This window comes from Stegostoma tigrinum, chromosome 37, assembly GCF_030684315.1.
Source record: "Stegostoma tigrinum isolate sSteTig4 chromosome 37, sSteTig4.hap1, whole genome shotgun sequence".
NCBI lineage: Eukaryota > Metazoa > Chordata > Chondrichthyes > Orectolobiformes > Stegostomatidae > Stegostoma > Stegostoma tigrinum.
This window is the reverse complement of record NC_081390.1, coordinates 9516821-9530663: the sequence shown is the minus strand read 5'-3', so window position 1 is coordinate 9530663 and position 13843 is coordinate 9516821. Positions and strand designations below refer to the sequence as shown.

General features: G+C 44.9%; 1 protein-coding gene across 2 annotated transcripts in view; it reads left to right on the top strand.

The window, feature by feature from the left end:
* The first annotated feature begins 1356 nt into the window (after positions 1-1356).
* ptpn20 (protein tyrosine phosphatase non-receptor type 20) overlaps positions 1357-13843 on the top strand; it is a 389207-nt gene continuing 376720 nt past the window's right edge. For both annotated transcript variants that reach the window (XM_048563379.2, XM_059640399.1), the window contains exon 1: positions 1357-1713. The gene's annotated coding sequence lies outside the window, so the exon portion shown is untranslated. The remainder of the gene's footprint in view (positions 1714-13843) is intronic.

The following is a 13843-nucleotide window of genomic DNA, read 5'->3' as shown; positions in this document are numbered from 1 at the left end:
CATTACCTTGTACACCTTGATCAGGTCACCTCTCTTCCTCCTTCTCTCCAGAGAGAAAAGTCCGAGCTCAGTCAACCTCTCCTCGTAAGACAAGCCCTCCAGTCCAGGCAGCATCCTGGTAAACCTCCTTTGCACCCTCTCCAAAGCCTCCACATCTTTCTTACAGTAGAGTGACCAGAACTGGACACAATATTCCAAGTGTGGTCTCACCAGGGTTTTGTAGAGCTGCAGCATAACCTCGCGGCTCTTAAACTCGATCCCCCTGTTAATGAAAGCCAAAACACCATATGCTTTCTTAACAACCTTATCCACCTGGGTGGCAACTTTGAGGGAGCTATGCACTTGAACACCAAGATCCTGCAGTTTCTCCACACTGCTGAGAATCCTGCCTTTAATCCTATATTCAGCATTTAAGTTCGACCTTCCAAAATGCATCACTTCGCATTTATCCAGGTTGAACTCCATCTGCCATTTCTCAGCCCAGTTGTTAAATGGGGATCTGTTCAATTATCAGAGCCTCCCGATACGTCAATTATGCATAAGTATGGTTAATGTTTCAGGTTCTGAGAAAGGGTCACCAGATCCGAAACGTTAACTTTTTTTTCCTTCACAGATGCTGCCAGACCTGCTGGGCTTTCCAGCAACTCCTGTTTTTGTTCCTCATTTACAGCGTCTGCAGTTCTTTCGGTTTTTAAACATAAATATAATCTTGCACAAGTGAGAGATGCTTTTGGTTTGTTTGAAAACAAAAATGCTGGAGGTCACAGCAGGTCAGGCAGCATCCACTGAGAGAAAACAAGCTAATGTTTCCAGTTCAGAGCCATCTAGACTCGAAACATTAGCTTGCTCTGCCTTGTTTTGTTTTCAGTACAGATTCCAACATCTGCAGTCATTTCCTCCCCCTTGCCTTGTTTGTTGGATAGAGTTAAACTCCAATGTTTGTTTCCTTCAAATACTATTGGACAGGACAGAACTGCGTTTGTGACTGTGTATATTTTTAAAGATATTTTTTGAATAAAGTACATTTAACAAAAAAACAGAGCAGACTCGATGGGCTCAGTGGTCTATTGCCTGATCCTATGCCTTAAAACCATAAGAGAGATCATGCAGAAATGTGTGTGATATTCAAAGAAAATTGGCACTGCTCTGTGAAACTTTTGAGAGATTCGGCGAGTTCCCTGCTCTCAAATCCATCCGCTTGGCAATTTGGAGGCACGCTCCCTGAACTCTGACCAAGCTCCGCCTCGTCTCCCGTGTTATTGGTGCGCTGGGCGATTTTAGCGTCCCATCTCCTAGGTTTCTGCTCAGTTCCCACTGCCAAAAGCACCCCCCCCACCCCCCAACCCTTCCCACCCAACCATGGACGCTGCCTGCAGGAGATTTCCGTAGGGGGTACGGTTGTACTCACTGCATGGGGTAATGGTAATGGTGCCTAGCTCTCCAAAGAGGCTCACTTCAAACACACAAGGTTCGAAGGTTCTTCAGCAGGAAAAGAAAGGCCGGGAAATAATTGTTTTGAAAAACAAGAGGTTGCTTGGGGATTTCTGCACAGAGCGGGCGGTCAGGATGAAACACGCCTGGTGGAATTTCACCTGCCTCCCAGCTCCTATTTACCGTGTGCTCAGACCCAGAGCTGACTGGTACCTGGCTGAATCCGCATAAAAGTAGGATTTCCACACCATTCCCGGAGTTATCACACTGTTAGAGACTCAGGTAAGACTTTCCTTTCTTCTCCTTTCCTCTACTTAAGAATCCTTTGTTTCTTGTACATGTTTTCTGAACATTTGCGTTTAGAATAGCCGCTCTGAACCGAAAGGAGGTCTGAACACGGCTTAACAGTCGATTCGTCTGAATCTGTCGTCCAAGTTTTAACAGCCTGGCCCTATTATGCATGGAGGGTCAAGCTAACAGAATGACACACACAAAGGTGGCAGAGTCTATTGTGTGGGTTTAGGTTCCAGATTCCTAATGCTTGCCTGACTTAGGGATGTTTAAGAGAAAGTTGCACATGGGAAGTTGGTAGACGTGCATCAGGGTGTATGTGTGTGTGTGTGTGTGTGTGTGTGCTTTGCAATCTCCCACTTGCATGCCCCTCAATGTTTAATCCTTAGAGTGAATTGTGGTTTAGAATTCACCATGAAACAGTATCATGCTGGGGGATAAGCTTTGTACAAAGGCTGCTGTGTTGAGGCTGGAATGCCATTTGGACTGGATTAGGCTCCAAACTGGAAACCGACTCACTTCTTGCTGGCTTTGTTGCCTGACTTACTACGAGCTTCTGTTCAAATGATTATTGCCCAATTTTCAAATAAATCAATCAAGAATCTGGCCAGACTGTTGCTGAATTCTGTGCTACAAACTGCAAACTGGCATCAGTGCCAAAGCAATGACCCAGTCTGCAATGGAACTGTGTTGCCAGGATGAATATTGGGATAGGAGGAAAAAAGAATACTGTTAGAGCACATTCCTCAGAACAAGTTTGCTGGTGATAGACAATATAATAGAACAGATGGAGCTGGGTGTATATGTGCAAAGCCATCACGATTGACAGAAGAGGCTGAAATACTTGTTAATAAAGTGTCCCTTGTCCGAGGCTTTATTAGGAAAGATTAGATTCCCTACAATGCGGAAACAGGCCCTTCGGCCCAACAAGTCCACACCACCCATTGGAGCATCTGACCCAGACCCATTCCCCCATAACCCACACACCCCTGAACACTACGGGCAATTTAGCATGGATGATCCACCTAGCCTACACATCTTTGGACTGTGGGAGGAAACTGGAGCACTTGGAGGAAACCCACGCAGACATGGGGAGAATGTGCAAACTCCTCACAGGCAGTTACCCGAGGCTGGAATTGAACCCGGGACCCTGGCGCTGTGAAGCTGCAGTGCTAACCACTGAGCCACCGTGCCGCCCTGGTAGAGTAGATGTAGAGTACAATCAGGTGGAGGTCATGTTGTACTTGTTTAAGACTAGGTCAGCCTCATTTGGGGCATTGCATTCAGTTCTGGGTGTCACACATCAGGAATGTTGTGAAGAAATTGGTGTGAGTGGAGGAAAGACCCCAAAAATAGTTCCAAAGGTGAGGAACTTCTGTTAGGAAGATGGATCGGAAACATTAGAACACTTTTTTCCTTAGAGAAGGCTGAGAGGAGGTCTGATCGAAGCATTCAAAATCATGGGTTGGAAGTTATAGGGAGAAATTGTTGCCACTTGTCAAAAGATTGAGAGTGAGATTTAAAAGAAAGCAAAAGTGATGTTGAAATAGTTTTTCATGCGACAAATGATTCGAAGCAGTGTGACAGCGTGGGGGAGGTGGGTATGGGCGCAGATTCAATTGAGGCTTCCAAAATTGTATTAGACATTTATTTCAAAGCAACAATATGCAGGTTACTGGGAGAAGGCAGGAGACTGGCATTAAGTGTACTTCTTGTTCTGAGAGCTGGCAGATAAATGATTGGCTGAATGGCATCTGTGATCTAATGATTCTATATTGGTTCTGCTGTTTGGGTTTTATGAAACTTAACTGGGCATGCGAATGTTAGAAATATGTAATAAATTTGGAAAATGCTAATAATATGCACTAGGTTTCTCAGTGTCTGTAAACAGGTAAAATAAACTGATGATTGGAGTTAGGTCCTTTGTCAGAGTTGAAAAGCAGATGGAGACTCACAGCACTGACAACACAGAGGCAATAATTAAAGCTGGTGAGTTCAGAGATCTTGTTTAAATTTGGGGTCAGGTGTATTTCTAAAGCACAAGTCAATTTTCTCGACAGTTTCTTAAATGACATGCTGAAAAGGCTTTATTTTATTACTTTGAAACTGCCCATTGAAGTATAGATTTTCTTGTTAAAAACGCCACTGCTTTTATGGCCGACACTTGGTGTCCATTCAAAACAATTGAGCGAATAACAGTTTTATCTTTTCCCATTGATTATTTTTAACATATTGAAGGATAAAATATGTTGATTTGATTTATTGTTGTCACATGTTCCTCAGTACAGTGAAAAATTTAGTTTTGTAAGCAGTACAGTCAGATCATAGTGAACAAGGACATGCAGATCATAGGGTGCTTCGACAGAGCGAGATGTACAAGGTTACACTGCACAGGAGGTGTACAGAAGCAAGATCAACATTCAGTTTGAAATTAGAGATGTCCATTCACAAGTCTAATGATAGTAGGCAAGAAGCTGTTCTTGAACCTATTGAAGCGTGTGTTTAAGCTTTTATGTCTTCTGCTTGGTGGAAGAGGTTGGAAGAGAGTATTACCGCAACGGGAGGGGTCTTAGATGATGTTGGCAGCCTTCTTGCGGCAATGAGATGTGTAAGTGGAGTCCGTGGATGCTTCTGTGGTCTGGGCTGTGCACACATCTTTCTGTAGTTTCTAACGGCCCTGGACAGAGCAGTTTCTGAGCCAAGTTGTTGTGCACCCAGATAAAATGCTTTCAATGGTGCATCTGTAAAAGCTGTTGAAGTATATTTCAACAAAGGAATCATATTATCCTCATTTAGCGGCCACTGATGTGGATTTGTTGAACCTACGCTCCCTCCTTTCCCACACAAGATTGGTTGCATTAGGATCTGATTGTAGAAACGCTGACTGTTCTCTAGTATCCTGATCTACCTGACCTTACTTTGACCCTGAGTTTGAGACTGAATGGCAGCAAACTGCTCAACCACTGGACACTTCACTGATATCAATCAAATTTAGATAAAGACCTGCACTCACACACGCAAACTGCTCCATTCAACTTGTCACAGTGCACCCATTCAATTCCTCACTCTCCCACACACAAACTGTATCCCGTCCCACTCAAAACTGTTTACAGGCACTGTACCCCACCGAAGTTCCTAACTCCCTACTTTATCTAAGGTCCAATTGTTCACGTTTCATCCCATTGACCTCTGCACATGCGCTCTCTCTCTCTCTGTCACACACACTCACACAGACAGTATCCCATCCAAGTCGCCAACCTTCCTCTATATTCCAACCAGGTGGTCACTCCGAGAAGACACAGCTAATCATTCCTTCTCCAGCCTGGTGAACTGAGGTCAGGTGCAGAATCCATACTGCCAGCCCAGCTAAACTGATATCACCTCGCTCACTAGAGATGAGGGACCAGCTGGGGCCTTTATCATTGAAATAAGCTGATGTGATCTTGTTCTAGCAAGGTATTTTACCTGAGGTGGCAATGCTTGTGCTATCCATCATAACTTATGAAACTGGGCATGGATAAAATGGTATTGAAAGATCCAAAAGATATTTATTGCAGACAGCTATTATATTCACATGACAGACATTATATTCACAGGCACATCAGTGCCTGGGCTATTCAGCTACCATAGAAGGGCATGTCTTAAGTAGTGTTCCAGACTTCAAGTGGTCCAAGTTAAGAGATCTGATCTGAGATCTTTTCACGATCATCTCACATTGTTATGATACAGTGATGATGTCATGAATATACCTCATTGTCACTTTGTCTGTAAGAGACATAATAAGACGTAAATAATTCCGCTCTTAACATCCCATTCAGTCTCTGACCCATAATGAAAACTGAAAGTAGTTCCTTAAGAAAGGCTGGCTCTCGTTTCTTGATCGCAACATTTTCCTGCAGCCATTAAATTAGTTTAAAAACATGCATTTACAATCTTTTGAGGAATATTTTTCAATACTCGAGGATTTGGGGTTGGAGAGTGATCTGATTAAGATGTTAAGGATTCAAACGAATGAATAGAGAGACCCTATTTCCCCTGGTGAGAGGATTGTGAGTGAGAAAATTTCAAAACCAGAGCTTGGTTAATTGTGAGCAAAGCCAGGAAGCACTTAATCTTCAAAAAAGGGGCAGCAGAAATCTAGATTTCTCTTCTCAAGACCCCAGATCTGTGACAAAAGGGATTTTGAGGCCAAGATTGATAGTTCTTGCTTAGCAAGCGATATGGAGCCAAGATGGGTCAATGATGCTGAAGACAGAGCAACTAGGAAGTGAAACATAGAAAATAGGAGCAGGAACAGGCAGATTGGCCCTTTGAGCCCATCAGTTATGATCATGGATGATGATCCAACTCATTACCCTGCTCTCACTTTCACCCCATACCCTCTGAACCTTTTACCCATAAGACCTATATCTAACTCCTTCCATTGAAAAATTCAATGTTTTGGCGTCAACTGTTTTTCTGTGGTAGAGAATTCCACAGTATCACCGCTGTGTGGGTTTAAAAAAAAGTTCTCATGTCAGACTGCATCCTTAGATTGTACCCTTTAGTTCTGGACTTCCCGGCCATTGGGAACGTTCTGTCTGCATTCCTTTTAGAATTTTATAGGTTTCCATGAGAAGCCTCCTCATTCTTCTAAACACCAACTGAATATAGTCCCAACTGATATAGTCTGTCTTTGCTCATTTCCTTCTTGTTAGGGAAACACCTCATCTCTGCTCTCTGCCAAGTCTTCATTATATTAAGATAGGACATGTTGTGTGTGGGTTCGATCCATATCGCTAACTCAATTCCTAGTACCTCTGAGATGTCACTGCACACTATTGAATCAGAAAGCCCAATTGTGCACAGCACGTAAATAGAAACTGCAAATGCTGGAAATTAGAAATGAAGCAGCAAATGTTGGAATTGTACAGCTGGTCAGTAAAGAGAAAAAGTAGGTTATAATCTTCTGAGGGCAATGCAGTGTCTGACCTCATGAATGTGGCACTTCTGCAGTATCAGTGACTTACTTTCCTTTCTACAGGTGCTGACTGATTATTGTGTTTCATTTATGTTATATTAGTTTCTAAATAATTGTTTGATTTTGCATTGGCTGTGACATTTTGCTGTTAAAACAAACAGCCACTGTACATGTGTTTGCGGAAATCTGGAAGTTGCTGTCAGTGATTCTTCATTGTACAAGTAGCTCAACATTGAGGTGCCCTCAGACTGTAATCAGTGGCAAATTGATTGAAGCTGATGGAAGTCTCCACTCTTAGAGGTTGTAGGGGTAAGTATGTAGACCTTTTTGGGCATGGGCAGATGCAGATATGACCAGGGCATGAGCACACATAGGAGGCAGATGTAGATGTGACCAGGGTGTGGGCACACACAGGGGAGCTGTGTGTAGGTTAGATCCATATCCCTAACTCAGTTCTCAGTACCTCTGAGATGTCACTGCTCACTATTGAATCAGAAAGCCCAATTGTGCACAAGATATAAGTAGAAACTGCAAATGCTGGAAATTAGAAATGAAGCAGCAAATGTTGGAATCCAGTCCCCCAGCCCCATCCCTCCATCAGGCTGTTGTCCCAAAGTTGGAATGGGGGTGCAGAATGGCCATCCTTCAGCAAGTTGGGTGAAGTCCAATTGAGACACTCAAAGCCTGTTCCCAAAGACCAGTTGAAATTTTCCAGCCATTGTCCAGGCCCCAGATTCTCATTCGGACCAGCGTTGCTGCTTGGAGGCAGCTGCCTAACAGGAGGCCAGTTGCTGGGGAAGAAGGTTTGAACGATAGCACTCAGTGGGCTTGTGGGGAGCTCCCAAAATGCCTACCTTCAGCTGCAGGCCTGGGCTACCCCTCTGAAGGTGTTTTACTTGCAACAATAGTTGTCAAAATGTCGGAACTATCTTTACATTTTAAAGATAAGTAAGTTGAAGGTAGGATGCATCCCCTTTGGGTTCACAGCCTCATATTTACTTAGTACCATAGAATTCCTGTAGTGTGAAAGCAGGCCATTTAACCCATCGAGTATACACTGACCCTTCGAAGAGTATCCCACCCCAGGTCCAAGCTCCTCCACCCTATCCCTGTATTTTCCATGGCGAATCCACCTAACCCACACATCTTTGGATTGTGGGAGGAAACCCACACAGACACGGGGAGAATGTGCAAACTCCACACAGACAGTCGCCTGAGAGTGGAATCGAACCTGGGTCCCTGGTGTTGTGAGGCAACAATGCTAACCACTGAGCCACCATGCTGCCTATAAAAGGACAGTTTCTTCTTCCTTCCGTTGACCCTACAGCTACAAACACACCTAAGAGTGGTGAGTCTTCCTCTTGTCAATAGTTGCCTGACTGATTCAGGGAAAATCACTGTGATTGACAGGATAGGAATTTTTGCTCCCAGCCTGGGTGAGCTTGGAGGCTGGAAGGCTGTTTAATTAGACAGTGTGGTGGCGTACTTAAATCCCTCCTTCTCCCAATTGTTAGGACTAAGTTATGGGCGGGAAGGCCCTTGGTGGACCATCCAACCTACCCCAAATTTAGGCCCTGGAGTAGTCAACTAAGGACCACTCGAGGTCCTTAGCCTGTCACTGGCATTAGCCCAGGAGAAGGCAGGTTTCTCATCATGTCTGCCTCCTTGTGGCAGCTTGTCACCACATTTGAGGGTTGAGGCGAATGGTTTCCCTCGACCCGCCTGATTGAGGGACTGGTCAAGGATTTAGTGGGGGCTCCGAGGTTCCCTCTAGAACCACTCTCTTCCCTTGCTTCTGATATTCCCAACCCCTCCCCCATCTCAACTTACCGCAAACCCTGAGCAGAATTTTCCCTACCTTCCCTGTATTACTTAGCTTTCGCACTAGCTCGTCTATTTGGACCATTGATCTTCCATGGCCTCCTGTGCTGATTGCAAGAGCTGCCAGATTCTGATTGGCTGGCACCTCTCGCTGGTTTGGACTATCTCCCCAGGGGTGTGATGCCAGGCAAGATGCCAGGTAGCCTTAGCCTTGCCTGTGTGGGATGTGGGTCAGGGGCCTTTCCTGGAAGAGATCTCCTCTAGATCGCCTCCCAGATTTCCACCTTGCAACCATCATGTGAGCACCTCAACTTGATTCTGGACACGTTGTGGGCTTTTGATCACAGTGATTTTCCCTGAATCAGTCAGGCAACTATTGACAAGAGGAAGACTCATCACTCTTGGTGTGTTTGTAGCTGTAGGGTCAGTGGAAGGGAGAAGAAGAAACTGTCGTTTTATAGTTGGCACGTTGGCTCAGTGGTTAGCACTGCTGCTTCACAGTACCAGGAAGCCGGGTTCACTTCCACCCTTAGGTGACTATCTGTGTGGAGTTTGCACATTCTCCCCTTGTATGTGTGGGTTTCCTCCGGGTGCTCTGGTTTTCTCCCACAGCCCACAGAAAAAGTCTTGCTTTTGGTTTCACTGAACGTACTCCTTGAGAGATTTGTGAGTTCTGAGGAAGGGTCACTCGACCTGAAATATTAACTCTGTCTCCCAACAGATGTTGCCGCACCTGCTGAGCTTTTCCAGCAATTTTGGTTTTTGTTTCTGATCTACAGCACCTGCAATTCTTTTGGTTCTTATTGAGATAAGTGTAACCAGTTGAATGAGGTGTAATAGGGTTTTTAAAGGCATAATAATTTTATTTTTATTGCTGATCAGCCTCATTATCCCTGTAAAAGTATTTTTATATTTGTTGAATGGTGAATTTCTACGTTAAGATGAGAAAGATGACATTGTTTAAAAATGATTTTTTTGTATGATATTTTACCTTCTTAATGCATTTTGCTGTTTTAAAATTCACGTTACGAGTGAAAGATTATTTGCTTTCAGCTTTGTGGCTTGCTGTCTTTGAGAATCCTTCAGTGTGATTTGTTGTTTATCTTATCATTGCTGGTGCATTTCAGGACACCCTGTTGAGTTGGTGCTAAATTCGAATAGCAGTTAGTAAAGGAGAAATGCTCACTTTCTTAAGAATGTTTGTGGGGCAACTTTATTTCAAATTCACAATGAGTTCTGTTGCTTTGACAGTGATTACTAAATCCAGGCCCCCGATTTCCCAACTAAAAATCAAAATTAATCAAGTTACCAATGAATTGTCACCAGTAAAGCCAGTATCTGAACTAAAACTATGAGTCCACCCCCGTGGTATTTCAATTCCGTTCCTTATCCACTTCTGAATTTGGCAAAACTTTCTAGACCTATTAGCACATCTATGTGGTGTTGCAATGGGGCAAAAGTCAATGGATTAAACTTTGCTCAAGATTTCTCAAGTTTATTGCACAGTGTCTTATTTGCTGAAGCAGCTTCTTACTTAGTTGTCCCTATGTATTAACTTCAGAGCTTGCTGAGTTTAACGTAAAGGAAATGGCCTGGCTAAGCATTATTTGCATTAATTGCCAGAGTTTCCACAGTGACATTTAAAAAAAAATGTTGCTCCTGTTGCAAATCAGTACACAGAATGATACCTCAAAATGTTCCAATGAAACACCATTCTGTGGTTTGACATATCAGTGAGCAGTGAGAAAGGAATGTGAGGTGGGGCAGCATTCTGATGCACCAGCAAAGATTGAGAGCTGATTGTGTCAAACAGATCCAACTCCAGCACTTGTTCCTTGGAAAATTCCCCTTCATGAACTTTTCATTGTTTGCGCACACTGCCGCTTTGCTTCATGTAACTTACATTACGTGGTCTGATAAACTTAAGAACACCGGGACAAAATGTTGGTGCCATGTCCTCTATTTTGATGTTTCAATTTTAAAAAGTAAATACACGTCTGAAAGGCTTGTTAAAGTATCCTTACTTTGATTCACCCGGTTATTCATTCTGAGGAGCAAAAACAAAGTTGCTGGAAAAGAGCTGCTTGGTCTGCTGTGTTCATCCAGCTCCACACCTTGTGATTTTGGATGCTGGAAAAGTTCAGCAGCTATGGCAGCATCTGTGAAGGGGGGAAAAAAAGAGTTAACGTTTCGGGTCCAGCGACCCTTCCTCAGAACTACATAGAACATAGAACATTACAGCACAGTACAGGCCCTTCGGCCCTCGATGTTGTGCCGACCTGTCATACCGATCTGAAGCTCATCTAACCTACACTATTCCATGTACGTCCATATGCTTGTCCAATGACGACTTAAATGTACCTAAAGTTGGCGAATCTACTACCGTTGCAGGCAAAACGTTCCATTCCCGTACTACTCTGAGTAAAGAAACAACCTCTGACATCTGTCCTATATCTTTCACCCCTCAATTTAAAGCTATGCCCCCTCGTGCTCGCTGTCACCATCCTAGGAAAAAGGCACTCCCTATCCACCCTATCTAACCCTCTGATTATTTTATGTGTTTCAATTAAGTCACCTCTCAACCTTCTTCTCTCTAATGAAAACAGCCTCAAGTCCCTCAGCCTTTCCTCGTAAGACCTTCCCTCCATAGCAGGCAACATCCTAGTAAATATCGTCTGCACCCTTTCCAAAGCTTCCACATCCTTCTTATAATGTGGTGACCAGAACTGTACACAATACTCCAAGTGCGGCCACACCAGAGTTTTGTACAGCTTCACCATAACCTCTTGGTTCCGGAACTCGATTCCTCTATTATTAAAAGCTAAAACACTGTATGCCTTCTTAACAGCCCTGTCAACCTGGGTGGCAACTTTCAAGGATCTGCGTACATGGACACCGAGATCTCTCTGCTCATCTACACTACTAAGAATCTTACCATTAGCCCAGTACTTTGCTTTCCGGTTACTCCTCCCAAAGTGCATCACCTCACACTTGTCTGCATTAAACTCCATTTGCCACCTCTCAGCCCAGCTCTGCAGCTTATCTATGTCTCTCTGCAACCTACAGCATCCTTCGTCACTATCCACAACTTCACCGACCTTAGTGTCGTCTGCAAATTTACTAACCCATCCTTCTACGCCCTCATCCAGATCATTTATAAAAATGACAAACAGCAGTGGACCCAACACCGACCCTTGCGGTACACCACTAGTAACTGGTCTTCAGGATAAACATTTCCCATCAACTACCACCCTCTGTCTTCTTTCAGCAAGCCAATTTCCAATCCAAACTGCTATACCTCCCACAATTCCGTTCCTCCGCATTTTGTACAATAGCCTATTGTGGGGAACCTTATCGAACGCCTTGCTGAAATCCATATACACCACATCAACCGGTTTACTCTCATCTACCTGTTTGGTCACCTTCTCAAAGAACTCAATAAGGTTTGTGAGGCACGACCTTCCCTTCACAAATGATCGTAGCTGGGAAAACGCTAGTTTATATGCAGAAAAAAGGGGGAGGGGGATGGGGTAGTGAGTAAATGATAGGACAGAGCCTAAGGGGAGAGAAGAGAAGTTGGACAGACAGTGTTGATAATAATCATGCTGGGAGGGTTAATATTTGTTAATGGGGACTGTTAGGGACTAATAACAGGATGTGTGTAATGGTAGGCTATGTGGTAACAAGGCCTGGTGTGTTGGGTAGGGGGCTGAGACATCGGAGAGTTTAGGCCCTAAAATTATTGAACTCAATATTGAGTCGAGAAGGGTCCCCAAGTGGAAAATAAGTTGTTGTTCTTCTAGCTTCATTTGAGTTTCGCTGAAACACTGCAGCAAGCCAGAGACAAAGATGTTGGCCAGGAAGCAGGGTGCTGTGTTAAAGATGCAGGCAACAGGTAGTTCAGGCTCTTTTTTTGCACGAAGAGTGTGGATGTTCTATATTGCGGCCACCCAGTCTGTGCTTCGTTTCCCACGCTGTGAGCAGCGAATGCAGTAGACTAGATTCTGGGAAGTGCAGGTGAAATATTGCTTCACCTGGAAGGTATGTTCGGGCCCTTGGATACTGGGGAGGGAGGTAAATGGGCAGGTGTTGCACCTTCGCTGGTTACAAGGCAAGGTGCCCTAGGGCTGTGGGGGGGTGTTGGGTGTGAGTGAAGTGTGGACCAGGGTGTCCCGGAAGGAACAGCCCCTGCGGAAGGTGGACAAGGGAGGGGAGGGAATAAGTGTCTGGTGGTGGAATCTTGCTGGAGGTGGTGGAAATGGTGCCTGATGACGTTCTGAATGTGGGCGCTGGTGGGATGATAGGTAAGGACAATGGGAACCCTATCACTGTTACAGGAGGAAAGAATAGGGTGCTGGGGAATCCTTGGTTCAGGAAGAAGGTGGATATTTTGGTGGCTCCCTTGTCGAAGTTGGCCTCATCTGAACATATATGACAGAGATGTGGGAACTGAGAGAATGGAATGGAGTCTTTACAGGAAGTGGAATGTGAGGATGTATAATCCAGGTAGCTGTGGGAGTCAGTGGGTTTGTAATGGATATTAGTGGCCAGAATTGGAAAACGTCATCAATTTCACCTTCAATTTCCACCCTGCCCTCGCTTCCACCTGATTTATCTCTGACTCCTCCCTTCCCTCTCTCAACATTTCTGTTTCCATTTCTGGGGATACACTGGCCATCGTATATGTTCAGATGAGGCCATCTTCGACAAGGGAGCCTCCGAAATGTCCAACTTCTTCCTCAACCGAGGATTCCCCAGCTCCGCGGACAACAGGGCCCTCAACCAGGTCCGACCCATCTCCAGCACTTCTGCCCTCACCCCTTCCAAAAGGCATTGCTCAGATCTAACGTGGAGCACCAGCTGGAGGATCCTCAGTCACGCAGTGGAATCCGGTCGGCGCATAGCCCAGCTTGGATGGAATTTCACACTGGCCCCAGGATCCCATACCTCACCCCCACCAGGAGACGGTGCCCCACATCCCTTAGCCACGTCCGGAACTTCACCTTCGTACCTTTTAACGATGAGAAATGGCGGGCCCTATACAGACCACTGCTACACACCTCATCTCCTTCATCCACCACTCAGACACACCTTCCCATGCCCATTTACCACTGGGTGGCAGGGATCCCCAGCGGATGGAGCCTCTATAAGGGAGTCCTCCCCCTTTCCCTCGGGGATCTGGGAGTTAGAGTGTTGCACACAGCATTCCCAAATAACGGCAGGTTGTGATGGTTCATGGACTCCCAATCCAGCTGTCTGCTTTGCAGTGCTGTGGAGCACGTAGGCCATGTATACATTGGGTGTGGGCATGCACTCCCTGTTCATGATCTCAAAGACCTC